At 43.4% G+C, this 17,103-nt stretch overlaps 1 pseudogene; it reads right to left on the reverse strand.

Annotated features, from left to right (window-relative positions):
- Positions 1 to 12,066: 12,066 nt before the first annotated feature.
- LOC147445549 (pathogenesis-related protein PRB1-3 pseudogene) lies at positions 12,067 to 12,951 on the reverse strand (annotated as a pseudogene).
- Between the last annotated feature and the right edge of the window lie 4,152 nt (positions 12,952 to 17,103).

Genomic DNA, 17,103 nt, shown 5'->3' on the forward strand with positions numbered 1-17,103 from the left:
TTACTGAGACAAAAGTTTTGATATTCATCATGCTTACAAGTCTATCTAATATCTCTTTGACAACTCTCATGAAAGAGAGATTTGGAATCAATAGACAAGTAGACTTTTGTGCTTTTCTTATTTCTCTTAGGGATTTCACCTGATAATTCAATCTTTTTCTAGCAGTGGGCCTTTGATGAGGTAGTGGAATGGGTGCTTTCTCTAGATCTTTCTCAACATCATCTATTTCAGGATCAATTGGGGCTTGTTAGAACTTCCTTGCAGTCTGCTTAGTCCTCACCATTTGGGTCACAAAACACTGCACCACGCGATAGATGCGTCACCCACAACCTGCAAGATATACCTATCGCACCGTGTGTGAAGAGAATGATATTGGGGAGAGACACCTACACGGCGCGATAGAAGGGGGACCCACGCTCTGGAGTATGTCCATATCGCGTCGTATGTGAGCACCGGAACTTCCAAAGAAATCAAACAAAAAGACCTGTACGACGCGATACAGGGCACACCCACACCCTAGAACATGACCGTATCGCGTCGTATGCGAGCTTTGGAACTTTTCAATAAGCCAAGCAAAAAGACCTGCACGATGCGATAAGGGGCTCACCCAGACTTTGCAACATGCTCGTATCGCGTTGTATGGGATGCTTAGACTTTTTCAATAAATCAAGACATAAGACCTACACGAAGCGATAGTAGGTCCACCCACATACCCAAACACATCCGGGTCGCGTCGTTTGAGAAGAATCTTGGCCTAGTGGACAAACGCACAGCGCGATAGCTTGGCAACCCAATGTCTAGGAGTAGCTCGTATCGCGTCGTATTGGCGAGGATGGATAGTGTGTGTCGGTGTAAGAAAGAATGTAGAAAGTGCGGATGGGTCGAAGTGCGGGTAGTTGAGGACGACACGACGCGAATGTGGAGTATGGGAGAAAGCAAAGAATGAGCACGTGATAGGGCTTTATATACATCTGACCGTTCGTACGACGACCGTTGTACACAGGCCACATGGCACATCTGCATGGCTGACACGTGTCAATAACGGTCATATTCCGGACCCTATATAAAGCTTGGTCTCGAATGTTATGAATGTTGCACGTTTACTTGTCCCATACGACGCGATTTATTACTAGTATTTGTCTACTAGTCCTCTCGTCCCATACGATGTGCCTGTTCGCATTTGCACACTGGTGTTCCATCCTCTATCGCGTCGTTCGAGGTTCTTATTGGTCGCTTTGATGTGCCTTCGTCTCGCACGACGCACAGGTACGCAGTTGCACAGCTGGAGTCCAGCGTCTATCGCGTTGTTTGGGATTCAAGTTGGTCGCGTCGGTACTCATTTGCAAACATTGGGGTCAGCCTCTATCGCATGGTTCGGGTTTCTCATTGGCAGCGACACGACACGATCCGAGCAAGTTGCCAATCTTAGAACCCATCCCTATTGCTTCGTGCTAGTGAGGTTCTGAGACCCAATGTCGGGCGCTCTGTTCTCAGTTTAGCCCTCCCCCTCATCGCTCTATATCGCTTTGAGCGTATTTCCCGACCTTGTACCTAGTAGCTTCACCTGTCGACTTTTCCTCTACCATGAACAAAGGCCGGGAGGAGATTTTGGAGGAGAGTCCAAGTGAGAAACTATTGGTGGTTGTGATGGATGGTGGTGACATGGAGGTGTACACCAAAGCATATGAAATATTCAACCCTGTGTTTGATCTTGCAGCTTTGTTAGACCATTTCAAGGACTTCTTGGCAGAAGAATTCAAAGAGTTTGAAGAGGCAGTTGAAGGCAAGTGTTTGGTTTTAGATGGCAAGACTTATTGTCATCTAACCGAATTTACTACAGACTCAATTGAGAAAAGCAAAGTAACAAGGAGGTTTGGAAGATTTTCTAAGAAGACTTCCTTTGTTTGTCCACCTAACATTTCTTGTCAATTACATTTAAAGCCTTGTAACCTTGTTCCAAAAGAAGTTGCCTTTCTTTTCTTTTTGTTCCTTAACTTTGACATGCAACGCAAAGCTGATGATGTGAAAGATACAGATGAGGCAACAAATAAAAATGTTTCCACAGTTTTGCAGCTTGAGAAAAGTGAAATTCTAGAAGAGGAGGAAGTTGATGTGCAGCTGAGGAGTAGGAGAGTGCAAAATTTGATGTGGCTCAATTTAGAGCTAGTACTGTCATTGATGAGCCAACAGATGAGGTAGAGGTATCTGAAGCTTCCCTTACTATTCCAAACCTTCCCTACTTCTATATCAATGGGAAAGAGTATATCCCTCTCCATCATATCCGGTATCTGCTTAACATGAGGGAGGACTACTGTATTGCAACCATTTTTGAAGCTTCTGAGGTGGCCAAAGATTTTATTGACATAGAAGAAGAGTCGAAAGAGGAGTTTTTGGCACTTGATCTGTTAGAAAATAAGACGGAGCTAAATAGATTTTTGAGTAGATTACTTAATGGAGAGAGATAGATTTCACACACAAGAGATTATAGAGTAGAGAGACAAAGACAGAGTACACACGATATACGTGGTTCACCCAATGTGGGCTACGTCCACGGGAAAGCAGCCACTCAATGGCTTTAGCACTTCAAAAGAAGAAGTAGTTTACAAAGGGATTAAACCCTTGATAGAGCTCCCGCCTTGCTTTACTCTCACCACCTCACACTCACCTTGTTGCATCAACTTCAACTATGAAATGTGTGTAGAAATGGCCTCCTTTTATAGGCCAAAAGGGCTGCCCTCTCTTATGAGAGACAGCCATGTGTAGCCGCCCTTGTGAGAATAAGTCCAAATCGGACCCTCCAATCCGCCCATGTGTGGCCGCCCTTGAGAAGACAAGTCCGCTTTTGAATTCGGCCACCGGCCACCGGCCATTGACTTCCGACCACCGGCCACCGGCCATTGACTTCCGACCACCGGCCATCGGCCATTGACTACCGGCCACCGGCCAACCGACCGGTTGTTTTCCGACCACTTTGCGGCCGCCGTCCGGCCATAATATTCCGGCGGAAAAAAAAAGTCTCGGGGGCCTCCGCCCCCGAGGCCTCTAAAGTTGCCCCTGATTCTTGTCCGTGAAAATTTTGGTTTCCGGTGAGTGATTTTCCTTCACGCACGATGGCTTCTCCTCATAATGGGGGCCTTACAAATGTGCGCTTTTACCACAGAAAATTACAAGGGTAAATCAGGCTCCATGCTTAACAATCTCCCAGTTGGAGACTGATCTCCAAACCAAACCTGTGACTGCTTTCCATTCTGGCTTCTTATCCTTGAATGCTGATTGAAGATGAGCAAAAGCTCAACTTCTCCTTGTTGACCACCTTTGTAAACATGTCTGCAAGATTTTCACTTGTATGCACCTTTCCTAGCTTTAGCTGTCCCTCTTCCAAAAGAGTGCGTATGAAGTGATATTTCACCTCAATGTGCTTTGTCCTTGAATGAAAGGCTGAGTTCTTCGCAAGATGGATAGCGCTTTGGCTATCACTGTACAAGACACAATTGTCTTGTTTGAATCCAAGCTCTTCTAAGAATCTGTGAAGCCACAGAATTTCTTTGCTTGCCTCTGTCATTGCTACATACTCTGCTTCCGTGGTAGAAAGTGAAACCACTTTCTACAGCTTTGAAGCCCAGCTTATTGTTGTGCCTCCAACCATGAACACATATCCAGTAGTGCTCCTTCAAGTATCTTTGTCACCTGCCATATCTGCATCAGCATACCCTTCTAGAAAAATATCAGTTCCTCCAAAATACAAAGCATTTGTTGTTGTCCCTTTTAGATACCTAAGTATCCACTTCACAGCTTGCCAATGCTCTTTACCTGGGTTGTCCATGAACCTACTCACAACTCCCACTGCATGTGCAATGTCTGAGAGTTGCATCTTGTGAATCCGAGTTGCATCTTGTGAATCCATGATCCAACATCCATCGATCAAACTTCAAGTACCATTGTCTTGATGCTTGCTTTAAACCATACAAGCTCTTCTTTAATCTGCAAACCATTTTCTCCTTACCTTTTACTTCATACCCCTTTGGTTGAAGCATGTAGATTTCCTCCTCTAAGTCACCGTGAGGGAATGTCGTATTTACATCCATTTGCTCGAGATTTAGATCATGCATGAGCAGCCACAAGGCTTAATACAAGCCTAATTGAGTTCATTTTTACAACAGGAGAAAATATTTCATTGAAGTCAATACCTTTCTTTTGAGAAAAACCTTTTACCACAAGCCTAGACTTGTACCTTTTCTTCCCACCTTCTTCTTCCTTCAACTTGTACACCCATTTGTTTTGAAGTGCCCTCTTACCTTTAGGCAACTCAACCAACTCCCATGTTTGGTTGCGATGTAGTGAGTCCATCTCCACTTGCATGCTCTTCGTCCATTCTTCTTTGGATTCATGTTGCATAGCTTCTTCGTATGATTCCGGCTCTCCAGAATCTGAGATCAAGAGATGGTTGAAGGAAGGAACAAACCTTTCTGGAGGTCTACTTGCTCTTGTAGATCTTCGGGGAATAGGTTGAGGCTCCTCATTTGGTTGACGTTGTTGCACATTGTCACCGTTTGCAGTCCTTGAGTCTTCACCGTCCTCAAGCCCCATGTACTCATCACGTGTTTCTTTTCTTTGTTTTCTTTCCAAGTAATCTTTGTACATATTTTGCTCGTTAAAAATTACATCCCTACTCCTTAAGATTTTACCATCTTCAGGATTCCATAGGCGATACCCAAAGTCTCCTTCTCCATAGCCAATGAAGAAACACTTTTTGGACTTTGCATCTAGCTTTGATCTTAGGCTTCTATCTATGTGCATGAAAGCCTCACACCCAAACACTTTGAGAAATGCATAATTCACCGGTTTACCTGTCCATGCCTCTTCTGAAACTCCCCCATCCAATGTCGTTGAGGGTGACCGATTGATTAAGTACACAGACGTACTTACAGCTTCCGCCCAAAGCTCAAGCGGTCGGTCTGCATGTAGCCGCATGCTTTGTGCTCGTTCCATGATTGTCCTGTTCATCCTTTTCGAAATCCCATTTTGTTGAGGTGTCCTTGGGGTTGTCCTTTGCCTCCGAATGCCATTGCTAGCACAAAAGCTTTCAAAAGCTTGGCTGCAATATTCGCCTCCATTGTCGGATCTGAGGCATTTAACCTTGGTACCTGTTTCATTCTCCACAAAGGCTTTCCACCTTTGAAATATGGAAAATACATCGGATTTATGCTTCATGACATAAACCCATGTTTTTCTAGTCGCATTGTCTATGAATGTTACATAGTACAATGAGCCACCAAGTGATGGTGTACTTGCAGGACCCCAAACATTAGAATGAACCAACTCAAGTTTTTTATTTTTTCTTTCATTTCCTGATTTTTGAAATTTTACCCTCTTTTGTTTACCATAAACACAATCTTCACAGAACTCTAAGTCCACTTCTTTCAAACCTGGTAGAAGCTTCTTTGTTTGAAGGATTTGCATTCCTTTGGCACTCATATGTCCAAGTCGGTAGTGCCACACCGCACTGTCAACTTCTGTAGTTGCTGCACAAGCTGAAGGTTGCGTGCTAACAGTACACAAGTAAAGTGTACCGACTTTTTCACCCTTGGCAACCACCAAAGATCCCTTTGAGATCTTCCACCGTTTGTTTCCGAATGCAATGTTGTGACCTTCATCGTCCAATTGTCCTGTAGAGATCAATTTTTTGCGAAGAGAAGGAACATGCCTAACATCTTTAAGCTTCCATTCATTTCCGTTAGCTGTTTTGACAAAAAAATGTACCTTTGTCGACAATCTCACAAGCTTCATCATCTCCCAAGTATACATACCCAAAATTACCTTTGGTGTAGTCTTGGAAATGTTGCTTGTGTGGTGTCGCATGGAATGAAGCCCCGGAATCTACTATCCAGGCATTAGACACATTGTCTAATGAGAGAATTAGAGCATCTTGCTCTACTTTACCTGCCGCATTGGCCTCCGATGTTGTCTTGTTGTCTTGAGACTCTGTCTCCTTCTTCTTCTTGGACCAGCAATCCTTCTTGACGTGGCCCTTCTTGCCGCAGTTCCAACATTCAAGAACTGACTTTGTGCGTGACTTGCTTCGCCTTGAGCGATCACGACCCTTTTGGTTTTTGAACCTCTCCTTAGGCCTTCCTCTTGTTTCCACTGATAGTGCAACACTTGATGATTCTCCTGTGCTTCTCCTTCGCATTTCCTCGCTTAGGAGAACACCCACAATATCATCAAACTTAAGAGTATTTGTGCCAGAGATAGAATTACTTACAGCCATCACAAGGCTGTCCCAACTATCTGGTAGAGATGATAGTATAAGGAGAGCTCGCACTTCGTCATCGAGATTGATTTTCACTGATCAAAGTTGACTTATGTTTGTGTTAAAGTCATTTAGGTGTTCTGCAACTGGACCATTCTCTGCCATATTTAGATTGAACAAGCGCTTCATAAGAAATACCTTATTGGATGCCGATGGTTTCTTGTAGAAGTTGTCAAGTGACTTCATCAAGTCCTCCGTGGTCTTCATCTCCGAAGCATTGAAGGCCACCGTTGACGTCAAGCTTAACCGGATTGTTCCCAGTGCCTTTCGATCAAGGACAATCCATGCTTCATCTGCCATTGTTGCGGGCTTCTTCGCAAGACCGCCTAGTGGCAAATAGAGGTCCTTCTGGTAGAGATAGTCTTCAATCTGCATCTTCCAATGTTGGTAGTTTTTGCCGTTGAACTTCTCAATCTTGAGCTTCCCTTACTCCGCCATAACTCCCACTCAATTCAAGGAATCCTTTCCCTCAGATAATTTAGCTACGAGCAAACCTTGCTCTAATACCAGTTGTTAGAAAATGAGACGTAGCTAAATAGATTTTTGAGTAGATTACTCAATGGAGAGAGATAGATTTCACACACAAGAGATTATAGAGTAGAGAGAGAGAGAGAGTACACATGATATACGTGGTTCACCCAATGTGGGCTACGTCCACGGGAAAGCAGCCACTCAATGGCTTTAGCACTTCAAAAGAAGAAGTAGTTTACAAAGGGATTAAACCCTTGATAGAGCTCCCACCTTGCTTCACTCTCACCACCTCACACTCACCTTGTTGCATCAACTTCACACTATCAAATGTGTGTAGAAATGGCCTCCTTTTATAGGCCAAAAGGGCTGCCCTCTCTTATGAGAGACAGCCATGTGAAGCCTCCCTTGTGCGAATAAGTCCAAATCGGACCCTCCAATCCGCCCATGTGTGGCCGCCCTTAAGAAGACAAGTCCGCTTTTGAATTCGGCCACCGACCACCGGCCATTGACTTCCGACCACCGGCCATCGGCCATTGACTACCGGCCACCGGCCAACCGACCGGTTGTTTTCCGACCACTTTCCGGCTGCCGTCCGGCCATAATATTCCGGCGGAAAAAAAAGTCTCGGGGGCCCCCGAGGCCTCTAAAGTTGCCCCTAATTCTTGTCCGTGAAAATTTTGGTTTCCGGTGAGTGATTTTCCTACACGAACGATGGCTTCTCCTCATAATGGGGGCCTTACAAATGTGCGCTTTTACCACAGAAAATTACAAGGGTAAATCAGGCTCCATACTTAACATGATCTTCAAACATCCAATAAAGATTTTTTGCATGCTTCTGATGCACTTGCTCTATGCATGAGAAGAGTGGAAGAGGAAAAACCTTCCCTCAAAGATGAGGATTTTGAGAAGAGGCTTGTTGAGCTTGGCATCCAATCTTTTGGCAGAGACTTTAAGCTGAAAAAAATTGGAAAGGAAGTCATTGCCGAAGATGAGTTGCAAAAGGTGATCTCCCTTCTGAAATCTTTCTTTTTTTTCAAGTTTGTTTTAATTACTCATTGTTTTGCAGATTGAACTCCTTGACAAAGAAAATTTTCTTGGGAGAGCTAAAGGCTCAAGAGGGAAAGCAATAGAGGGATCTTCAAGAAGGGATGCCTCCTCTCTCATGCACTACATGCCTACATTGGATAGTGCCACCTTCTGTGCTTTCCACATGCAGTATTCTGAAGATCCTGAGTTGCTAATGTTTGCACTGAAGATATTTTCATGGTTTTTAGGGTACATTCCCCTTCAAATCAATGCAAACAAGATCATGCTACTTGAGAGAGCAGCAGCACTTTGAATGTTTGGATATGCTGCAGGATTCAATGCCTCAAGAGCAGGATACTTTCTTTGCTACTCTAGCTATGCAGCAGCAGCTGAGGAGACAAATGTCAACCTTCTTGGGGGCTATAAAAGAAGAAATTTTTTGAGATATAGGGGTGACATGCCTAGAGATATAAAAAAAATCAAAAAATGATGTAAATTTGACAATTTTTCGCACCAAAATATCTTTTTTGAATTTGGATCTCTTTAGAAAGATTCAGTGCAAAGTTTCAAAGTGAAGCATTAATCTCCATCTGTGGTTGAGCAGCATGGTTGTTTGATCTCATCCGTTGTAATTTCCTCCTATAGAACCAATTGAATAATTCCTTTAGTGCATTGCTCCTTCTTTGTCCCCCTTCCTTTCTCGTACATTTGAAAAAAGAAGTCCTCGCTTGATAGTGAGATTTTTCATTCCCTGAGTATTCCATGTTGCAAGGGGTCCTTGTTTTGCAAAATATGGTCCATGCAGGTACAAAATATGCTAAAAATTAAAAAAAAAGTTAGTTGAACTCAATAGGATGCAAAGTAAAATACTATCCAGACTTTAGAAATTAATTGAATACTCACCAAGTAATATGTGATGTCTTTTGCTCCCCAAGCATCTGTAATAGCAGTTATTAAAAGCTTTATTGTCTTTTTAAAGTCATCTGCATAAGTAGCAGAGCTAACTTGTTGTTTCAAAACTTTCAAAAAGTTGTCGAGCTTCTTCCACACTTCCATGCGCTTGTTGGCTACATCTGGTCTACTTTTGACATTGGTTGTTATAACACAAAGATCCTTCCAGCAGTTCCACATAGCATCAACTTGTTTGTTGTCATGGTTACTCAAAAATCTTCTGGCTTTTGCTCCACCCATTGAAACATCTTGCAAAACATCACCGGTTCCTTTTGAAAGAGTGGGATCTTTTTTGAGATGCACTTGACCACCATGAAAACCCATTTGAGAGAGCAAAGCCTCGCATTTTTCTATGCACTCGTCTGCAAGTTTAGTTGGCTTAATAGAATATGCATAGTCAAGATGGAGTCGAAGCAATTTGTCCAAGATTCTAATCTTTGCATGCATTGTGCATATATGTACATTTTTAAAATCTATTGTTAGAATTGGATCCCAAATCATAGAAGACGATGGGTAGTCGATGACGTTAACACTATCCCTCGATGGTGCTTTTCCAACCTCGTGTTCTGCAAGCCATCCTTTTGTTCCAGTGCTTGCCATGCAATATAGACATGGATACTTGGTATTGGCACCTCCACATACACCAAACATGCACTTTAATGCTTTTAGGTCAGCACTCAAGTGCCATTCTATAAAAAAGTCACCCATGCCATCTACACAGAGTTTTTCACCTGCATTTTGGTCCTGTATAATAGAAGGGATATCGGTCTGCAAAAACAGCCATTTCAATGTATCGTGATTTTCTACCGGTATTTGAGCTGCTCCGATCCACCAAAGGACGTCGAAATTTAAGCGATCGATTGTAGTAAAGACCCCTCTGTTTCCTCCCAAAGGGGTGTCCAAGAGACACTCCTTTTGGTACCACTTATACATGCTTTCACCCTTGAGAGCACTCTCTCTCTCTCTCTCTCTCTCTCTCTCTCTCTCTCTCTCTCTCTCCACTAAAAGAAAAAAAACTGATCTCAAACTTCCCCTGATGTCTATAAATTGCATTCGCCACATATTTTCTTGATGAATACTAGAGGCTTGATGTCAACCTTCGTATGCATTTGATAGGTACACATATATGTACATACTTTTGTTTCCACCAAGTCTCAAGATAAGGATCTCAATTAGCTGTGCAAGGCTACAATCCGATCGTGGTTAGTATCACTTGGCTTGTGCTTTAAGAGCGACATCCTCATTAAAGTGTATGTCTTTAGATTGTCTCTTTGTCACTAAAATTCTTTGGGTGCCTTCTGTGTCTCAAGTTACTTTATGCGTCATAAATGCCTATCTCTCTAATACATTAAACTCCAATACACGTAAACATACTATTTCCAAGTCATAACACATCAATACTAAACAACACTAATGCCTTGAAGAAGTTTATAGACACAATGATTCTGCTCGATCATATTAATTTGCCTCTAATAATATGTCCCTCAAATTTTTTAAGCAGGTCTCATTAACGAGAATGTGTGTAGATACTCTAATGCCTTCAATTAGAAAAATGTTGGGGCCAGCATGTGGAGGGGAGAGAGGGAGAGAGAAGAGAGAGAGCGATGCCGCATGTCGAGGCGAAGAGCCTAGATATTCTTTTATTGTTGCGATTCTTTGGCCGCATTGTGGGGGCGGGGGAGCGGGGCTGCCGTTGCTGCAAGTGTTGCTTTGTAAAGCCAGGCAGCGAGAGGACATGGATCAGATGATGCCATCGTCATCAGTGATGGCGGGTGCTTCGGGAGACCAAATGGGGTTTTGAGGGCGAGCCCAAAGAGACGGGGAGAGGGGATTTGCAGGACTACAGGTGAGCATGATAGCAAAGCAAGTCAAGAGATGATGAGGCTCTCTCTCTCTCTCTCTCTCTCTCTCTCTCTCTCTCTTTGTGTCTCGTGGAGAGCTGGCTCGGGGTGGGGATACCCTGCTATAGTGAAGAGCGAATGCAGGCAGGATGAGGCTGGGGATGGAGGCGCAGGTATCTGCGGGGATTGGGCGAGCAAGGGTGCAGACCTTGGGTGGGAACACGGGTGATGAGGAAGTTTGCCTTTGGAACTGTTCGCAAAGGAATCTTCTACGCTAATTAATTAATGAAGAGGCAAAGGACCCAATATGTAGTGCTCGATCATATTAATTTGCCTCTAATATGAGGTCAATTTTAATCCTTCATATATCTTGCTTGGTCATGAAGTTCATCCTTGAATGCTGCAAAATTGCGTGCTTGAAAAGAGAAAACGATAAGAAGTTCAAAACAATTAGACCATGCAATGATTTCGGGTGCCAAGAGTGAAAAGATCTGTGTAAGATGTTGGCGATGGCAAAAAATTGAGCATGGCACGTAGTGAGCAAGGATGGTGGCGAGCCAACAATTGGTTGTTGTTATGGCTAGTTGGGTCAACACAGAATCGAACATAATTTTGGGATTGCTACATCGTTGCTGATCATTTCCATTTTTATGCACACGTCATGGGTTGCACTATTAACAAGCCGAGGGAGTGACTTCCATTCCTTATAAATAAGGCAGAGACACTATGCTAACTTTTTGTCATCTACTAACATAATATGGCGGAAGGGGGAGCCCTTTACACATGTTGCAATCTGTGACTCGAAAGCTAAAGTCCAACACAAAAACAAGCCCCTTTGCATGTGATAAAGAGAGAGAGAGGGGAAGAGAAAGAGGCCGCCGAAGGCAGCCGGCCGTACTAGTACTTTCTATGGCACTTTGCTAGTCTAAGCACTTTCTAATTGTTGGCCCTATTTTTGAAAGAGTGTAAATTACAGCTCAACTTTTCCTTTGATTTTGATTTTGCCTCTTGAAGGGTGAGGTTTGTCAAATGCAAAACATATTTAAATGAACATCTTCCTCATGAGAGTGCATGTCTATGTCCTAAACACCCTCTCATGAATTAGCCTACTATACATTAGACTTCATTGAAGAGGGAGAGATAGAGAGAAGAAGAAGAATTTAACATGGAGAGAACAAAGATCAATTTGACTAGTTTTGATTATCAAGACATGTTTGTGTGTGTGTGTGTGTGTGCGCGCACGTGTACGAGAGAACGAGAGAGAGAGAGAGAGAGAGAGAGAGAGAGAGTTTTGCTGGAATACATGAGGAAATGTAAATCTACTAGTATAATATGGCGGAAGGGGGAGCCCTTTACACTTGTCGCAATTTGCGACATGAAGATTAAAGTCCAAAACAAAAACAAACCCCTTTGCACGCGATAAAGAGAGGAGAGGGAAGAGAGAGAGGTTGCCGAAAGCGACCGGGAGTACTAGTACACAAAATAAGTTGAGAGAGAGAGAGAGAGAGAGAGACAGAGAGAGAGTTACGAAAAAGAAATTAGTGATTGAGCAGCTTGAGCTCAAGGCATATAAGAGAGAGAGAGAGAGAGAGAGAGAGAGAGCGCGCTCAGTAGGGTCGCTGGCCAATGTAGTTTCCGGGAGGGGCATAGCTGCAGATGACGAAGGTGCCACCATTGTTGTTGCAGGCCACGGAGGCGCAGCCCAAACGAAGAGACTTGGCCCAAACAACCTGCGTGTAGTGGCCACACACATGACCGGAAGCGCAGCTGTTGGAGGCGTAGTTATAGAATTGCTTCTCGCTCACCCACGCGCCCACTGCCACTGAAGGCGCCACCGACGCCGCGCTGGTCCAGTACAAATTCTCGCCATACGGCCCGCCCGAATGGGCCAGTGCGCAGCTGTGCAGGTCCCTCTGCTGCTGCGCGTAGCTCTGCGCATAGTTTGCCAGCGTCGCATTCCACACCATCGCCGCCACGCTCACGCTCGCCCTCTCATTGTTGTGAGCGCTTAAAAACTCTGAGCTCTGCGCCCTCACACCCGCCATAGCCACCACTGCAGCGCCCATTACCCACAGCTCCATTAACACCCTCATCGCCTCCATAATCTATATACTTAGTCGCTTATCCCTGCTAATCTTCTCGACGCTCGGCTAATCTTTGCCCTAATTAGCTGGATCCTGGACCCTGCGAGCCTCGCTTAGTCGCTTAATCTCTTCAATTATAATTGTTGCTGCTAATCTCTCCTAAACTTTGCGCTAATTAGTCGCTATTCCCTGCAAACTCCTCTTCCCTACGCCATTTTATAGCTGCATAACTTTCCCCTTTCCCAGCTCCATGCATGCACCCACGCCATCATCGCCTTCACCCCTGCCATTGTCCCGTTCACCCTCTCTTGCACGTCCCCAAAGTTATGCTCATATTAATCAGCTCCTAATTCATGCACTTCGCCCTTAAAACGACCCAAAAGTAAAGTAAGAGTCATCAAATTTTGAAGCCTCACCTTTATGGGCATTCCTTCAATGTTTCGCCATCTAAGAGACTCTAAAAACATTGAGACATGTTATTTTCGAGCTATATCAATTTGAGTTTATTTGGATCTATTGATGCAACTAAATGTTAATGATGAGCATTTCAAGATCGAGATAACGGGTAGATGATGTTTTCTGATGCCAGGGTAGATGATGTTTTTTGATACTCACTGTGGCATCATGCCTTCGTGTTGCTTGTTCAAGTATGTCTATCCAGTTCTTGAGCCATTATCATAATTCCTACCTTGCTCATCCATGCACCAATAGGGCTCCTCAAAACAAATCGAGTGCTAGTTGCAGAAGAACCCGACCATGTTTATGACACATGCTCAGGGACATGTTATTTCTATGGAACCAACTTTGCCCTCTAGCTTCTAATAAATTAAAATGAATCACTCTAATTTGAGCACAATCAATGTTGCATTTGTGCTAGCTTTTTTTAAATAACGATGTAATAGACATTTTAATCTCAATTTCTTATTGGTTGCTCTGTGGATTTGTATTGATCATCTGTTTGATTGTAGATTGATGGGGAAAATGCTTCCTAGAGATCACCACATGCCTTCAGATTGTTGAGGGGTGAGATCATATGGCACTGAACTTAACACAGACTATGAGCACATCCATATATGCGCCAACGATTGCATACCTTAGTGCAATCAACATGCACATGCCACCACCTATCCCATGTGCGGAGAGCCGTGCTACAAGACTAGCATGACAGGGGATCACTTACATCAAAATATATTAGGTATTTTTCAATTATTCCTAGGATCTAGCACATATTTAAAAGTAAGTCTATGGTGGAACTTCTCACATGGCACGCCAACCACCGCTCAAATGATGGAAAGATGCATGTCCTTACCGATTCACCTACATGGAGGCACATAGAGACTTAGTGGCCACAGTTTATGCTAAAGCCTTTGCACTTGAGGCTTGGGTTGACAAGCAATTATGCCAATCTCTTTGGCACCAAGTCTAGATCATGGAGCACTTGGCCAGTGGTGATCATCAACTATAATATTCCACCAAGGAAGACAACCAAGAAGGGAAATACTTATTTCTTTGCTTGTTCGAGGGAAGTACAAAGTGAAAAATATTTTTGTCTACATCAAGCCTCTCATTGAGGAGTTGAAGGAGCTACAGAAGGGCATCTCCATTGTCAATGTTTCACTTCGTGAATAGAGGAGAGAGGCCATTGTGAGAGGTATCCTTATGTGGACTATGAACGACTATCTTGGTCTTGGAGAGATTTTAGGTATGTTGTGTTCATTCCTCTTGCTCTTTATTATTTGAAGAGTAAATATTTTCCCTAATGATGAGTGCAAGGTTGTCTCAATTGTCAATGTTTCACTTTCTCAAGAGAGGAGAGAGGTCATTGTGAGAGGTATACTTATGTGGACTATGCATGACTATCTTGGCTTTGGAGAGATTTCAGGTATGTTGTGTTCATTCCTCTTGCTCTTTATTATTTGAACAGTAAAGCTTTTCCCTAATGATGAGTGCAGGGTTTTCTCGATTGTCAGTGTTTCACTTTCTCAAGAGAGGAGAGAGGTATCCTTATGTGGACTATGCACGACTATCTTGGCCTTGGAGAGATTTCAGGTATGTTGTGTTCATTTCTCTTACTCTTTATTATTTGAAGATTAAAGCTTTTCCCTAATGATGAGTGCAAGAGTGTCCACATCGGGCCACACAACTAGTCCTACTTGCATTCCATCATTGGAAACGGAGTGACCAGGTGCCTTGCACGAGATAATCTATCCAAACAACCATCATCTCCTGCCTCAAATTCATAGCAAATACAAATCTCCAACAAACGGAAAGACTCCTCTAAAGTGCATGATAGTAAATTGAACAATTATTTGGGAAGAGCACAATAACACTGATCCACCCCCCATCTACTTCACCAAAAGGTATGTCAATGTACTCCATAATTTTAAGTCTTATATATTGGAAGGACTTAAAAATTCAGCACCTCTTAGATCACATGCCCATATTCAAGAATGTTGGTCACACCCCTTGGGACCATGTTACGGGCAAAAGGGACTCATTGTGGGGGGAGGGAGGATTTGAGGCCTTGAAATGTCTCCTCGCATCAGCCACTCTAAATCGAGGCCCCAATGGAAAGATTGTGCTTCCTAAAGCCCCACAGATTCTAACTAAATATGAGCTTGATCGAGTGATTGGTTTCATTGTCTCTATTCACACTCCAACAATATACATGAGATCACTAAAGGGAGCACACAAAAAAAACAACGGTAAGCATCAAAGCTACATGTGATGTAGTATGTGTGTGGCTAATGAGTGACTCTTGATACTCCAAACTTGTGGTGATGAGAGTCGCAATGGAGAGCCCACATTGTGTTTGGCAGAGGAAAGTGTATAGGTCTAAGTAATGGCTAAAATTGTGAGGGAAGCAAGTTCGGATCTGACCAAAAACTGAGCACTCTAGTAGTGTGTAGTACTCAGATTCTTGAACTTGCAGTGAACATAATGTGCATAGTTGGTTTGACTCTTCTCCATTTTCCAACGCCCTATCTCACATCGAAAGGAGTGGGAGCTAAGCTGAATGGCTACGATAGTATGTATCGCTGACAAGGGGATAAGCTCAAGCATGTAAGTGTGAGTACGGTTTCCTCTTTCAACGAAGAACATGGTTTTGTGGTTGGGGGTAATATGGGTGGTGTAGTCTATGATGTCATAATAATCAAAATCTAATTCTCGTAAATGATTTTCTCATGTTAAACTGATCATTTAATATGGGGAAGTGCCAAGGGAGAAAAAGCTAGAATATTGGTTAATTAAGTTAGTAGATCGGCCACAGTAGGGATCCAAAGGAGGGAAAATAGGGATCCATAGGGGGGGCCATCTGCAAAAGAGCTATGTGCAACAATGGGCTTAAACGACCTTAAGGTTCAGCCCATTAAGACTTCCAAAATGCTAAGGTTCCAAAATTCAAAGGTTGTGTCCAAAGGTCAACTTTAAGGAAAATTGGATGCTTTGTGTGTCTCCCAAAAGTCTTTGTCATGCCCTACATAGGAGGGGGCGAGCCCAAAAAGTAGGGGATGAGAGAGAAACTCATGCACACACACACAAGCTCCCTTTGTACACAAGGGGAAAGAGGGACACATCTCAGCTCCCTAACCCAGATGCCCACAAGGTGTACTCAAATCCTATTGGATGGCCTTGGAGGTGGACCAATGAGAATTAGGCTAGAGTAAATCTAGTTTAATTAATTTAAAAACACTTAATAAAAGAACCAATAAGAATTAAGCTCTCTAGAAGACTATTGGATAGTCTCCCAAGGGGACCAATGAGAATTCAGCAGCCCAATGGCTTGCCTGATTCCTATTGGCCAGGAGACAAAGGGGTCCAATGAGAGTTTAGTTGAATTATTAAATTACCTAAAGCTCTCACAAAAGGGGAAAGGGGGACACATGTCAAAAGGCTATCACTTATGCTGCTTAATTGTCATTGGCTAAGCCTGGGGAGGTCCAATAGGATGCTAGCAAGAGCAAATAGCAAGAGGGGTCAAACAAGAGAGAGAGAGAGGGGGGGGGCTGATTTTTCAAAGGCATTATCACCTACACACTCACATTGGCTCATGTGTGAAGTAAAGAAGACTCTCTCTCCTTCTCAAGCTTTAATGGAAAGCTTACCACCTACTCCAAGCTTATGAGAAGGGAGGCCTACATCAACAACTCTTGGCTTTGTGATGCAAATCCAACCAAGAGCCAAGCTTCAATGCATGCTCATCTCCTCTACCATGCTAATTACTAAGCTAATCTATGCTAATATGAGTGATTATGTGAGGAAATGTACATCTTTCTCGTAAGAATACTCCTTCTTCCTCTCAATCTACTCTCATACCCCACTTCCTCTCACGATCTTCGAAGATGTGTGAGGTCTTAGCTAGTATTGAAGGAACACAAGAAATTGCATTGTAAAATGTCTCTCTTCATGGGAGAAACCA

This window comes from Adiantum capillus-veneris, chromosome 12 (genome assembly GCF_014529385.1).
Source record: "Adiantum capillus-veneris isolate H3 chromosome 12, ASM1452938v2, whole genome shotgun sequence".
Classification (NCBI taxonomy): domain Eukaryota; kingdom Viridiplantae; phylum Streptophyta; class Polypodiopsida; order Polypodiales; family Pteridaceae; genus Adiantum; species Adiantum capillus-veneris.